The following is a 16,173-nucleotide window of genomic DNA, read 5'->3' as shown; positions in this document are numbered from 1 at the left end:
GGTTCTTATGTTGAAATCCCCAAAAATCCATGAAATCCCCGTATTCCCAAATTATGACCTTGTGATGTGGGTGAATTTATGAAACAAGAATATTATGAGATTATGCTTGTAATAATTGAGCTATTTGAATTATGTTATCATCTATGTCTAATGTAGTAATTCTAGATATGTTGATGGAATATGATCTATGGTCTTTGAAGGACAAAGTATGAGAGTTATGCATGATTATGAGATTTATGTATATGTTTTAATATCACTTTGAGAGTAAAGTGATTATGATCATGATCTAGGTGTTGTGTTGTTGAAAGGTTATTTGTCACCACCCAAGTTTACACCATGCAAGAGACACGGCATACTCGACCCCGAAGGGGTCTTATACAAACCTCATTGCATAGTCATTGCATAAGATACTTAGAAATAGTATGGAATTAAAAACTTTTATTCAAAAATCATACAATCTAAGACATTCATTTAAAAGCAAACAGAAGTCTATATCTCTCATGGCCATCTAAACAATACTTGAAACAAAATAGGGTCACGGCCCTTTACAATCGAATTCTTAACAATAGTCTTAAAATATAAAAGAACTAGAAACTGTAAAAGTCCTTGTCCTCGATTAATGAGGACATACCAAAAGATGTCTTGGAAGAACTCTATTCCAAGCTTCAACTAGGGAGAATCAAATTGAGTGTCAATCCCTACACTTCATAAAGTAAAGAAAATATGGGTTAGCACAATTATATACTAAGTATGATAGCCACACAAAAACATGCTTAAAAAGGACATTTTTGTTTGAAAGTCATGCTTGTATGCCATTTGATAAAACTTCATGAATATAAACATAAGAGGCATAATACAAGACATAATCAACATTCAAATCATTTAAACCACATTAGAACATAATCAACATCAAACCATTACCCTCACATTAAGACTTCACCCCAAGTAACCCTCAAGCTATACCTTGTGCAATGTATGGATAGCGTCCCATACCACCACCCACACTAAGGTACCACATTAAGGTCACCAAAAGTGAACTTACTATTCAAACTTACCATCCTTGCACCATTCATAAGAGAAACAAACATTACATAAGTCATATAATCACATTAAGGACCATCACCTAAGGCAACTCTAAGTCATACTTGTGCAATGTGCAAGTAGCATCCCATACTACTACTCACACTAAGTACTCCTTTGAAGTCACCATAGACAAGGCACATTCATACTCAACAAGTCATAACAAGGAAGTAACTCATAATACAATCCAAGTGTAGCATGCATCTTCACATTAAACATATAAACATTTAAGTCACCATTCTTCATTAACTTCATTACATTAAGAGCACCTTCATTCTTTAGTCATTAGATCAACATTCTCATAAATATCATCGTAAGATCCCATTCATTACACTTAACATTATAAAGGAACACACCACAACCTCTCTCAAAGCCTACTTGTGCAATGCATAGATAGCGCCCCATACCACCACCCACACTAAGTAGTGCATTCTTAAGAAGCCATAGTTCATTAACATTATTGTGGGGGTAAGCCTTAACCAAGATAGACCATGTGAGGTTGACATGGAATCTCGGTGTCACCCTCATCGAATAAAGGGATTCCTACTTTCCTAAGACGACCATCGTTTGTTTAGCTTTAACTGGATCCACTAGCTAGACCTATGTGGGCTCATAGTTATGGGATAAGTAGATTGCTACTAGATGTCCCACCTCAACTCACGTATGAGCATCCATCTCAAGAGATTGTTACTAGAAACCCCGCCTCAACTCAGGTATGAGTATCCATTACAACCAATATCCACTCGGTGCTTAGAATTATTCCCCATGGAGCATTTGACATTCATTACATTTATTCATTATTATGGGATAAGAGATTGCTACTAGATACCCCACCTCCACTAACGTATGGGCATCCATCTCAAACTCAACATTCATTCATTGGGAATAGCCTTTCACCTAGGAATCCATATTGTGAGAAAGTCCTTTCATAACATGTATTTTCATTCATCAGAGTACAATTGAGAATAGCCTTTCAATAGGTCATATCATCATTCATAGGGTTAATTGAGAAATATACTTTCAATCACTACATACTACATCCTAAACATGATCATCATTCATTCATTTAGATCACACACATACTTCATATAAAAATTATACATAGTAATTAAACACCTTCACCTTTCAAGTGGATCAATAGTTCAAGCACAATTCTACTTCAACATGTAATTACACCATAACTTGCCCTTTCAAGGCCATGAACCAACATCAACCCATAAATCCAAACTACTACAATATAATAGGAAATTGACATGATCCAATCACTTAATTCAATATAAGCAACAATAATTCAACAATCTAAATCAATCTAGGCATAATCCATTCATGATCAACAAACCCACTTCATAAAGGCACAATTTAGGAATTGAGAGAATTCATGGGTTCATAGAGTATTTTCATCATAAATCATCAATTAAAGACTAATGCAATCATAATTTTTCATTAGAAACCATTTTAAAATGTTTGATGAAAGAACCCATGAGATTGAGTGGAATCCTAGATTTTTCATACTTTGTAATCACCTTTGAATTGGCCCGTTGAATGAAAAGTTAGACAAGGATCAAGACTACCATACCTTTCTATAGATTCCCACGTAATTCCCTTGAAAATCCTTTGAAAACCTTGAAGATTTGACCTTGGAAGGTTGAATTCTTCCCCTCCAATGGAGGTTTCTAGAGAGAGACATTTGGAGGGGAGGGGAGGTTTTGATTTGGGTTTTGAAGTAATGAGATGAAAAATAGAGTCTAACACTTTTAATACTCTTAAAATACCATAAATAATATAAAATAACTATCCCACAACTTAACTAAATTAATTAGCTAATTAGCAAACAACCCCTAACCTTGGCCGAACCACACCACCAACACAGGTGCAATGGATGGATCCCCGTCCACGAACCGTGGATGGGTTGACGCCGGATGTTGTCACCTTGTGGTTTGTTGATGCAGCATGATTTATGGGGCCTTCACCTATGGAGGCCATCCTTGGGGAGTGGATGGACCTACGGGGTGTGGACCCCTTCCGTAGGTCACCCTCAAATTGGCAAGTTTGCTCATTTGGGGCAGCCTTGGGGTTAGACCTAGGGTCTTCCTCAAGGACCCCTAGGGTGGTCCTTTGGGAGTCGTACCTTGACGTTTAACCCCTCAACCATAGCTCGGGACAACATCAAAACACCTTAAACCTCATGACAAACTCTAAGAGACACTCATTAGGCTCTAGTTTCACTTATTTGTTTTACGGGTCGTTACATTATCCCCCACTTAGGAACATTCATCCTCGAATGACACTTTAAACACATTAAGGGGTCAACGACTCAAGACTAGCAGCCTATCATGCATGCAACATCAAAAAAATGCACAAAACTAGGAGGAAACATCAACTCCACATCTATAAGCTCAAAGCGAAACAAGAAGGTAGGAACTACATCTACAAACTCATTATGCACCAAAACTTCATCATTTCTCATTACATTGGAGGAATTACCTTCTCCAACTCATATCATGCTCATCATAACATCATTATGCACACTATGCAACCTTTTCATAAAAACACATTTAGGCATGTTCAACAATCAACCTCATGAAGGATATAGACAATTCATACTAAATGTGCATTAACATGAGGAACATTATTCATAGAAACTCAATTTCTCATTTAAATAAGAATTCAACTAGAACATACATAACATAAGGAGACCATGGAAACACATCTTCACACTTGACTCAAAAATATGAAACAAGCTACAAGGAACTCTTGGTCTTAAGCTTTAATAGGAATAGAAGGAAAGAGATAAGGATATCAAAACTCTCAACAACCTTACCATTCAACATACTATCCCCCACTTAGAATAAAAACCAACTAAGGCTAACATGAAAACAACATAGGAACCTCAATATAACATTCACAATCTATAAGGAAGTATCACTTACTGGTGCCTTTAAACTAGGAAGGTCCTCATTAAGCAAATCTTGGTCACAAACAACCTTACCAACACCACTCAAGGTCTCATATGAGTCTACCACACCGGTTCTAAACTCCTCAAACTCACTACACCTCATAAGGTGAGAATATCAAGAAAACCTAACTCCTGAACCTCAAAGCACCCAACGACCTTGCTATCTAGGCACATTATCTCCCACTTGGGAGTAAGCCTATATAAACTCCTTTAAACATCAGTTCTTTCAATTCTAAGATCGGAGCAAATTATCACTAAACCTTCACACTCATCACACAAGATGATTCTAGATCATGATAAATGCACTTCTACCCTTCTTAGAGGAGTCTACACACTTCAAACACCTAGTAATTTCTAAAACTCCACATTTCATCAACTCTATCAACATACCTCAAAACTCATCATGACTTTCTACCATCAACAAACATAACCATAATGTAACCTATCCTAACTAAAGGCAACATCACAATTTCTCACCTCTAATCTAACAAGTCACATAGCCATAATTTGCATCACAACCAACCTTCCTCCCTCACTCCACCAAGCATAAGCCTTCCAAATGGTCATACCCTAAAGACCATTGGATAAGAAATAAGAGAAAGACATTCTAGAGTTAAACTCTATCGCACGACTTGAAGAATATGAAAGAAGTGTAACTTCCTAACGTCCTATAGCCTCTCACTCATAGATGTGTCGCGACTCACACTAATGAACAAGACTCTACTACACGTGGCTCATGAGACATCAACCTAAAAACCATTCCCAAAACCTTGTGCTCTGATACAATGTTTGTCACGACCCGAGTTTACACCCCAGAAGTGACACGGCATACTCGACCCCGAAGGGGTCTTATACAAGCCTCATAGCATAGTCATTGCATAAGATACTTAAAAATAGTACGGAATTAAAAACTTTTATTCAACAACCATACAATCTAAGACATTAATTTAAAAGCAAACAGAAGTCTATATCTCATATGGCCATCTAAACAATACTTGAAACAAAATAGGGTCACGGCCCTTTACAATCAAAATCTTAACAATAGTCTTAAAATATAAAAGAACTAGAAACATTAAAAGTCTTTGTCCTCGATCTACGAGGACATACCAAAAGATGTCTTGGAAGAACTCTATTCCAAGCTTCAACTAGGGAGAATCAAATTGAGTGTCAATCCCTACACTTCATAAAGTAAAGAAAATATGGGTTAGCACAATTAAGTACTAAGTATGATATCCATGCAAAAACATGCTTAAAAAGGATATTTTTGTTTGAAAGTCATGCTTGTATGCCATTTGATAAAATTTCATGAATATAAACATAAGAGGCATAATACAAGACATAATCAACATTCAAATCATTTAAACCACATTAGAACATAATCAACATCAAACCATTACCCTCACATTAAGACTTCACCCCAAGTAACCCTCAAGCTATACCTTGTGCAATGTATGGATAGCGTCCCATACCACCACCCACACTAAGGTACCACCTTAAGGTCACCAAAAGTGAACTTACCATTCAACCTTACCATCCTTACACCATATTCATTCATAAGAGACACAAACATTACATAAGTCATATAATCACATTAAGGACCATCACCTAAGGCAACTCTAAGTCATACTTGTGCAATGTGCAAGTAGCATCCCATACTACTACTCACACTAAGTACTCCTTTGAAGTCACCATAGACAAGGCACATTCATACTCAACAAGTCATAACAAGGTAGTAACTCATAATACAATCCAAGTATAGCATGCATCTTCACATTAAACATATAAGCATTTAAGTCACCCATTCTTCATTAGCTTTATTACATTAAGAGCACCTTCATTCTTTAAACATTAGATCAACATTCTCACAAACATCATCATAAGAGCCCATTCATTACACTTAACATTATAAAGGAATAAACCACAACCTCTCTCAAAGCCTACTTGTACAATGCATAGATGGCGTCCCATACTATCACCCACACTAAGTAGTACATTATTAAGAAGTCATAGTTCATTAACATTATTGTGGGGGTAAGCCTTAACCGACATAGACCATGTGAGCTTGACAAGGAATCCCGGTGTCACCCTCACCGGATAAAGGGATTCCTACTTGCCTAAGGTAAGACCATCATTTGTTTAGCCTTAAGTGGATCCACTAGCTAGACTTATGTGGGCACATAGTTATGGGATAGGGAGATTACTACTATATGTCCTGCCTCAACTCACGTATGAGCATCCATCTCAAGAGATTATTACTAGATACCCCACCTCAACTCACGTATGAGTATCCATCTCAACCAATATCCACTCGGTGCTTAGAATTATTCCCCACACAGTATTTGACATTCATTACGTTCATTCATTATTATAGGATAAGAGATTGCTACTAGATACCCCGCCTCTACTAACGTATGGCCATCCATCTCAAACCCAACATTCATTCATTGGGAAGCTCATAAATTCAAATATGAGAATAGCCTTTCACCTAGGAATCCCATATTGTGAGAAAGTTCTTTCACAATATGTCTCTTCATTCATTAGAGTACAATTGAGAATAGCCTTTCAATAGGTACTTCATCATTTACATAATCAAAGAACTTCATTCATGAGTGTGTGTGAACATGTGAGAATATAGCCTTTCACATATATCATCATCATTCATAGGATAAATTGAGAAATATACTTTCAATCACCACATACTACATTCTAAACATGATCATCATTCATTCATTTAGATCAGACACACATACTTCATATCACAATTATAAATAGTAATTAAACACCTCCACCTTTCAAGTGGATCAATAGTTCAAGCACAATTCTACTTCAACATGTAATTATACCATAACTTGCCCTTTCAAGGCAATGAACCAACATCAACCCATAAATCTAAACTACTACAATATAATAGGAAATTGATATGATCCAATCACTTAATTCAATATAAACATCAATAATTCAACAATCTAAATCAATCTAGGCATAATTAATTCATGATCAACAAACCCACTTCATAAAGGCACAATTTAGGAATTGAGAGAATTTATGGGTTCATAGAGTATTTTCATCATAAATCATCAATTAAATACTAATACAATCATAATTAGTCATTAGAAACCATTTGAAAATGTTTTATGAAAGAACCCATGAGATTGAGTGAAACCCTAGATTTTTCTTACTTTGAAATCACCTTTGAATTAGCTCCTTGAATGAAAAGTTAGACAAGGATCCAGACTACCATACCTTTCTATAGATTCCCACGTAATTCCCTTGAAAATCCTTTGAAAACCTTGAGGATTTGACCTTGAAAGCTTGAACTCATCACCTCCAATTGAGGTTTCTAGAGAGAGACTTTTGGAGGAGAGGGGAGGTTTTGATTTGGGTTTTGAAGTAATGAGATGAAAAATAGAATCTAACACTTTTAATACTCTTAAAATACCATAAATAACTTAAAATAACCGTCCCACAACTTAACTAAATTAATTAGCTAATTACCAAATAACCCCTCACCTTGGCCGAACCACACCAGCAACACAGGTGCAATCGACGAATCCCCATCCACGGACCGTGGATGGGTTGACGCCTGATGTTGTCACCTCGTGGTTCGTGGCTTCAGCATGGTTTGGGGGCCCTTGACCTACATAGGCCATCCACGGGGTGTGGGTTCGCCTACGGGGAGTGGACCCTTCCGTAGGTCACCCTCAAATTCACAAGTTTGCTCATTTGGGGAAGCCTTGGGGTTAGACTGAGGGTCCTCCTCAATGACCCCTAGGGTGGTCCTTGGGGAGTCGTACCTTGTATTTTAACCCCTAAACCCCTCAACCATAGCTTGGTACAACATCAAAACACCTCAAACCTCATGACAAACTCCAAGACACAATAGTTAGGCTCTAGTTTCACTTATTCATTTTACGGGTCGTTATATTATTCTCATATACACACCTAGTTATGAATATGAAATGATGTGAAAAGTTTTCTCACAATATGATTATTCTAAGGTTGAAAGGATATTCTCACCTATTGAATCTATGAGCTACTGCATGAATTATGATGGATTGAGTGTCAAAACATTCTTCCATGAATATGAACTTAAGTCAAGACTTAATATGTAATTCATGGGAATTAATGCTTAGCACCGAGTGGATATGAATATGAGATGGAAGCTATATCCTTAGTTGAGTTCGGCTACCCAATGAAAGCTTTTAAACTAGTGGACTCTGACTTTCCAAATGGGTTCCTTCTACCTTAGCTGAGTCCGAGTTCCAAAGTATGTATCTCATAAGATGGAAACTTCTACCATAGTTAAGTCCGGGTTTATTGTAGCAATATCATTATCCCATAAACTATGTGCCCACATATGTAGTTAACTAGTGGATCCACCTGAGCTAAGAGTATAGTTCTACCTTAGGCAAGTAGGATAACCCCTTTTCGATGTGGGGTCGATATCAGATTCCATGGTAAGCTCACATGGTCTATGTCGGTTAAGGCTTGTTACCTACTATGACAATAGTATGAACAAGAATATGAATTATGAATTATAGCTACTCAAGAAGCTTTACTTAGTATGGGTGAGATTATGGGATCTTATCCATGAATCGCACAAGTATGCTTTGAGGGTATTTATGGTATGTTCCTCTTATGATATGATGATTTATGATTTGATTATGCTTATGATTTATGCTTTTCCACTATCTTAAAAATGATGTTTTAACTTAGTAAATTGCATGCATTCAAATGAAATGTCCCTTTTAGCATGTTTTCATGATTTTGTGCATGGCTATCATACTTAGTGCATTTTTGTACTAACCCATATTTTCTTAAATTTTCCCCAAGTGTAGGGTCCGATTCTCAAGGTGGTCCTGATTATGGCTAAAACTTGGATTTACTCATTTCTCCTAGCTTGTTGGTGAGTCCTCATGATTCGAGGATGGATATTTTCAATCAGTAGTTTCATTCTTCTATTTCCTTTTCAGATTATATTGTATGGGTTGTGTTCCTACTTGATTCAAGTATTGTAATTGATAGCTATGTTGAGACAAGTCTAGACTTCCACTTTCCTTTATAAAATTTTGGACTTGAATTGTGTTTTTACTCTTTATTGCTCTATTCTTATGTTATGATATGATAAGTGGCTTACATGGTACCTTTCGGGGTCCTATGTGCCTTGTTACATTTAGGGGGTACCCCTGGGTCGTGACACTTTGTACTGCCTATTGAATGTGGTCTCTCATTTTTTACAGTAACCACTTGTTGTTGTATTCGTTTTTGAATGTCTCTTGGAACTGTGTCTTCTCCCAATTATCCATGAGAACCAGACAATGTTATGACCATCCCCGACTGTTGTTGGGGACATTTTTCCTAAAAAAATATGAGAAATGTGTGAGAGCAGGACCAGCATGCCAAATAATAAAAAATAAATGAGTGCGACCTCATAGTCAAATACTCCCCTGATTTATTTTCTTGACTTGATATTAATGTCTTGTGAAATACAAAGACTCAAATTTTGTGAATCCTCTTGTCTCTTGCAACTTCGGATGAACAATGACTTCTAAATTCTAACATAGATCAACCTCTCGCTTATAAAGAAGAAAAACTTAAAAGGTAAACGTTAAAGTTCGTGTTCATAATGGATAATGCAAAATACCACGCAAAGAATTAATTAAACACATAAACACTGCTCTGAGTGAAGACAAACTCAATTATATCACATAACATACAAATAGTTATTACGCATCCTATACAAATATGTGACCCTTTTGTGCCAAGGGTAGGCCTACCGATCTGAAGGATGTATTACCCCATTTGAAAACATTGTCCCCCCAAAACACTTAGTACAAATTTTCTGAATAAATCAAATAGGATTAAAAAATAAGGGGTAAAATACAAATAATCAATCTCACGCAGGGGTATCATCCTAAACTAAGCCTTCATGGTCTTTCTTGAACTTCTTGTAATCTTCGAATGCCAACACCTTTTGGATGGGATGGTAGCTTGTAAAGATCCTTTTTCGACTAGAGTAAGCTACTAAAACAAACCCCTAACCCGGAGTGACAATGATTTGCCAAATGACGTATAAATCCTTCAATTAAACACAGAAACATGATTGTCTTTTATTGACCACTGGTCCAAATAGACACAAGGTGGACTTCTAATGGGCCCAACATGCCTTGGGTGTTGGGTCAACTTAGTTCAAATGTACTGAATTTGGGATTTGGTTTTGCTCTACACTAGGTTACTAAGAGTGGCTTTTGAAAGACCAGAAACTCAAATGGGCAACTTAGGCTGGAACTCACGAAAACCATTGGACGCATGACCAATAAAATGTCGATCATTCCATAAAAGGATTGAGTATAAAAAAGTCTGACTGCGGTTACACAAATTTTTTCTATAATATACTATATACATGTAGGAAAATGACATAAATAAAACAACAATGTACATACAAGAAAATAGATAAAGAATAAACCACAAGTACAATATACAAATAATCAATAAATAATCAACAAAATATACAACATACAAGATATAACACAAAAACTAAAAGCCTCCTCAATTTGAAAAAAATGAACTCATAATGGTTAGAACCTCTATATCCCTAGCAGAGTCGTCATTGCACTATAACAAATATGATATATAGCTACGAAATTATTAGCTACGACATAAAATTCGTCATTAATTGTTCACTTTTAGTGACAAAAATTACTTTTCGTGCTTAAATGTACAGGGCAGATACTTTTGGTGACGAAACATAATAGTTCGTAGCAAAGTTTTGTCCATTAAAGTTTCCCACCAAAAAATGTATTGTCGCTATTTATTGAGTACTGTCAATCACGAATTTAAAGTTATCAGTGACACATTATTTCGTCACTAATGATGTTTTTAATTTGTGAAAAATTATTTTTGTCTTAAAATTAATTAATTTTTAGACACAAAATAATTTCGTCTCAAAAAATATGTTGATACAATAGTGACAAATTAGAGCTTGTAGTTAAATATTCTAAATTTTAGCTATAAAAAATTAGATTTTATTGTAACATTTATTTTCGTCACTAATAATATAAACAATTGGTGACAATTATTTTATTGTCTCTAATCAACCTACGATTTAGTGACAACAAAAAATTGTCACAAAATATGTAAGATATTAAATAGCGACGACTTAGAATTTGTAGTTGAATAATTCAACTATTTTCTAAAAAAAATTCATTTTGGGTACGATTGTTCATAATTAGAGAATTTCATAAATGGTCCCTCAACTATTAAAGTAGGTCTAAAATTGTCCTATAACTATACATTTATCATATTTAGTCCTTTCACTATTCAAAATATTATCATGTTTGCTCTCTTAATTATAGACCTACCATTTTTAGTCTCTTGACTATGCATTTACTAGTTTTAGTCCTTTAAGTATTCAAAAATTTATCATGTTTGGTCTCTTGACTATTTTTATACAAATAGAACTCATGTCTATGTGAAATTAGGTCTTTAACCCATTTTTTAGTTGTTTCTCTTTCCCACTACTTTTTCTTCAAATTACTCTGAAGAAAAGAACCTTACCTCAATGATTCAAAACAAAATTCATAGTAAAAGAAGATACAAGTCTTGATTCTTATTCAATGGAAGATGAAATGAAATATATTATTGCTACTAATGACTTGAGAATGCTAAAATTTATTACAAAAAGAAAAATGTTATTACTCGTTAGTTGTAGAAAGAAATTTATTTATATTTAATAGAAATGAATTTCCTGCAATTAGAATAAAATTTAAAAAATTTACTTGTATAATTTGATTTCAAATTTTGTACTCCAACGACTTTATTAACGGGAATTTATTTGATATCTTAGAAGCTAAATTTATAAAATGGTAGATTTTCCACCATTTTAAAGATTTTTTTTATTTTGAAATATATCAATTTTATTATTCTGTTCATTTGATTTTACGTAGAGAAATTGAATAATAATATCAAATCTTTTATTTATTTTATATGAAAAATGAAAAAAAAAATCACGCTGATTATGAACCGTTAACCACTAAAGAAGAGAACATTTTATTTTTTGTTGGTAAAAGTACATACTAACTCGATCTATTTGCTTCTGTCTAAAAATACATACATAATTAGTAGTGGATCCTTTTACGTAGAGCAACTCTATAGAGATAATATCGACTTACAAACTTAGACTGCAAAGATGCAAAATATTTCATGGGTTCTATTACCTTTTTCATCCGTGTGAAAATTGAAATAAACAAAAAAAAATGAAAGCACAAATGAAAGAAATTAACCAACTAAGATTTTGAATATATTAAGATAAAGTACTATCATTGTGGGTATCAATATATTTTTAAAATTTGATTTACCGATCGAAGTGAACCAAGTATTAATTAGTATTTCTTTTAATAAAGTCGAAAGTTTAATTTTATATAACTTTATAATTATACTGAATAATTTTTTAATTTAAAATAGTGTGTACACTTGTATATACGTGTATAATATTGTATAAAAGGTTCTTATATACATTTTTATATTGTTATACATAATTAAACAACACATACAAAAATCAATTGTAGATAATTTTTAAATAATGTACCTGCACTTTATAAGTGTGTATAAACATTGATTATATACAATTATAATATAGGACACCTTTCAATCATCACGAGTGTTGACACCCAATTTTGATCATATGCACTTCATATTAATTATCGAGCTTCTTCAATTTGAAATCATTATTTTTGAAAATTTCAAAAATATTTTAAATATATTCTTTAAATACTTTGTGTATATATATATACACACACATACATGTATAACTCTAAATTAGTTAACTTCATATTTATATATAATTATTAATTAACTTATGTCTTAAGAAATAATTTGTCTTATTTAAATTAAGAACCTCAAATAAATAATCGATAATTACTTGTCTTATTTCAACTTCAATCGAATTTAGCTAATTGATTCGATTTGGCAATATTTAAATTCAATTGACTAAATTCCTAATACAATAGGCCACTCAATTTAGCTAAGATTACAATCATTTGGCCATATTTTGAATTCTTTATTCTAAAACCCTCATATCCTCATACATCTATAGTCAATTAGGTCATTTTATAGATTATTATATTTGATTTAATATATTGTGTCGACATGTAATTTTTTATCAAACTTAAGTTTTACATTATTTTTAGTGCTCAAATATTTTTTTAAAATTTAAATTAAATATTTTAATTTTAATTTTATTTTATTAAGTTTATTTTAAATGATTTGAAAAGCACAAAAAATTGAATCGCAATTTTAGGTAAGTTTTATTTTTTCAATTGTTTTAAAAAGAAATAAAAAAATATAATTTTTTTATATGTTTTCTTTTAATTTAGGTTAAATTAATAAGCTAGTAATTTTAATATTTTCTTTAATTACATTTTTAGATTAACTAATTATCTTTTCTTATATTTTCATTAGTTCAAAATAATTAGCTAATATTTTTATAATTTTTATATAAATTTAATAAATAAATAAAAACCAACCTAAACTACCTCTTACCCCACTACTGCACCTACACCATCCTATTTTCCTCCCACTACCTTAATTGTTTACCCACTATCTACCCACACACACAATCATTACATGTATTAACACAACAATAAATCAAAACTAAAAGAATCAGCAACACACCTACACTACTCCAAACCCAGCAAACGACAAAAAAGAACAAAAGGAAAAAAAAACTCCTATACTACCATCACACAAAAACACAGAAAAAAAGGGACGATCAGCAAAAACAAAAAAAAAACAATATACACGCAAAGCAACAACTACACACAGAAACAAAAATACAATACAGACTAACACCAAAAAAAGTATTTATGAGCGTTTTAATAGAGCTTCGATCAAAATTTTGTGGTTCTTATTTCTTCATTTGTGGTACTCAACTTGACCTTATCTTTTAATTTATTTATGGAAATTTATGCAATTATGTGATAAGTTTTTCTATAGTTTTGTTTTATTTATAATTTGATTGAAATGAAGATTGGGTTATATCTCTATTTAATGAATGAAGTCCTATATAATGTAAGAATTTTTTTTTTTGTTGTTGTTGTTGTTGTTGTTGTTGTTTAATTTTTTCATGTCCAACCCACTATTTTTATGACATTGTTGTAGCTTAATGTTCATGTCAATTGTCTATTTTAATTTACATAATTTAAAATAAATGTGATTACCTAATAACAAACAAATGGGTTATGTTGTTAAACTTGAATTTACTTCATTTTGAATTAGTTGAATCCTTTGATATGAGGATTAATTTATTTAAAAATAGTATCAATTAATATAATAATGGAATGAAAGATTAGTTCTCTAAAATTCACCAAAATAAGAGTAAGTACTTTTAATACTAGGTGAGTTTTAGGCACGTTAGAAATATTTGTTTCAATTAAGAGACTTTCATTCATTGCCTAAACAATATCAGTTCTTGGCTTTTGTATTCACCTGCCACATGCATGAGTTATTTTAGGGCTTTTGTATTTAGCAAATGTGAATTACATTGTTGATAACATGCACCTAATTAACTAACATAATATTTCAATTTTTAGTTAATGAGCTAGATAAAAAAGATTTGGACTTACAAGTATTTATCTGTCAACTTTATGAAAAAAGAGCCTTTTGATTGCTTCATTTGTGTCATTTCTTAATCACATTAATTTGTTTTATAACTGATGGCCTTTTTCTATTCTGTTCTAAGAAATTGCTTGCGTTTTGTTTTTTAGAACTCTCGTCTTTTTTTTTTTGCAACAAAATGGATGAGGCTATAAATTCTAGTTATATGTAGTTTCTCTTTTAATTCACGCATGTTTGATTCGAATGTGAGAATTCCTACATAGATTACATTATATTTTAATAATTAATAGTTTTCATGAATGATAGAGTTAATGTTGCCATGTAGAGTAGTTTGTGATGATAATACTCCATAAACTTTCACTTGTGTTAAACTTGTAATGATAAAATTTATATTGTAAATTAGAAAGTGTATATATATATATATAATGGTAATACAAGGGACAATCCATCCAATAAGCCTTATAAAAGTGGGCAATAAAACATATGAAAGACAAATTGTGTTACAGATTTTACTTTTGACTCTAGTATAAACATCTCAATCTAAATTTTTGTTTTATTTTCCCTCTCTTTGTACAGGTATAAAGGGTGAGAAATGAATCAAGATTGATTACAAGCTATGTGTTACCACATTATTGATATTTTGGAAAGAATTTTTACTTATATGTCTTTGTATAGGAGTAACATTTAGTATATTTTTGGTTTGATTTTCTTGTCATTGGACATATTTTACTTTTATTTTAGGAGTTTGTAATGAGATATTATTAATTTAGTATAATTTTAGTTGTTTTTATTGTATGATCATGGGTGAATTTTATGACAAATATTTGTGTCATGAATTAAATTAATTCATCACAAGTTAATTACATTCAGTGACACAAAATGTATTGTCCTAGTACCCCTTTTATTGAATATGAATTATTTTTTTATTTTGTAACAATTGTAATTGTCACTATTTATGATAATATTTAGGGACAATATATGTCGTCGATCAAAGCTACACTTATAGTGACAAAATGATATATTTAATCACAAAATTATTAACCTTTTTTATAATAATAAATTTGTCCCTAATTTTTACATTTAAGGACAAAAAAAAATTTGTATATAAAAAAATAGTCATTAGTGACAATATTGTATTTTTTCAACTAAGAAATACATATAGCTTTAGAGACATTTGATGTCATCAGTGATTGAACAAAATAATTAGTGATGATTTAATTTTTTCACTAATAATAATATTTTTAGTGACAAAACATACTACTAACTACAAAAAAGTAACACTTTTTATGACAAATAAATTCGTCACAAATGTTTATGCATTTGGGGACAATTTTTATTTTTGTAGTTAATATAATATTTTAGTGACGAAGCACTAAATCGTCTTTGTATACTTTTAGTGACGCACGTTTAGTGATGACTGATTGACGAATTTTTTTTCGTCACACAAGAGTTTTAGTGACGAAATATGATTTATAGATGACAAAATTATTCGTCCCTGATAATCAAATTTGTTGTAGTGTTGT

The 16,173-nt window shown here is 32.3% G+C and overlaps 1 protein-coding gene across 2 annotated transcripts in view; it reads right to left on the bottom strand.

Moving 5' to 3' along the window:
* The window catches only part of LOC125814065 (glycolate oxidase 1), a 197,516-nt gene that overhangs the window by 175,777 nt on the left and 5,566 nt on the right, over positions 1-16,173 (bottom strand). The window lies entirely within an intron of this gene.

The sequence above is a fragment of the Solanum verrucosum genome, unplaced genomic scaffold (genome assembly GCF_900185275.1).
Source record: "Solanum verrucosum unplaced genomic scaffold, falcon-dt-bn FXZP01000271.1, whole genome shotgun sequence".
NCBI classification, from domain to species: domain Eukaryota; kingdom Viridiplantae; phylum Streptophyta; class Magnoliopsida; order Solanales; family Solanaceae; genus Solanum; species Solanum verrucosum.
This window is presented reverse-complemented; position numbering and strand designations above follow the sequence as displayed.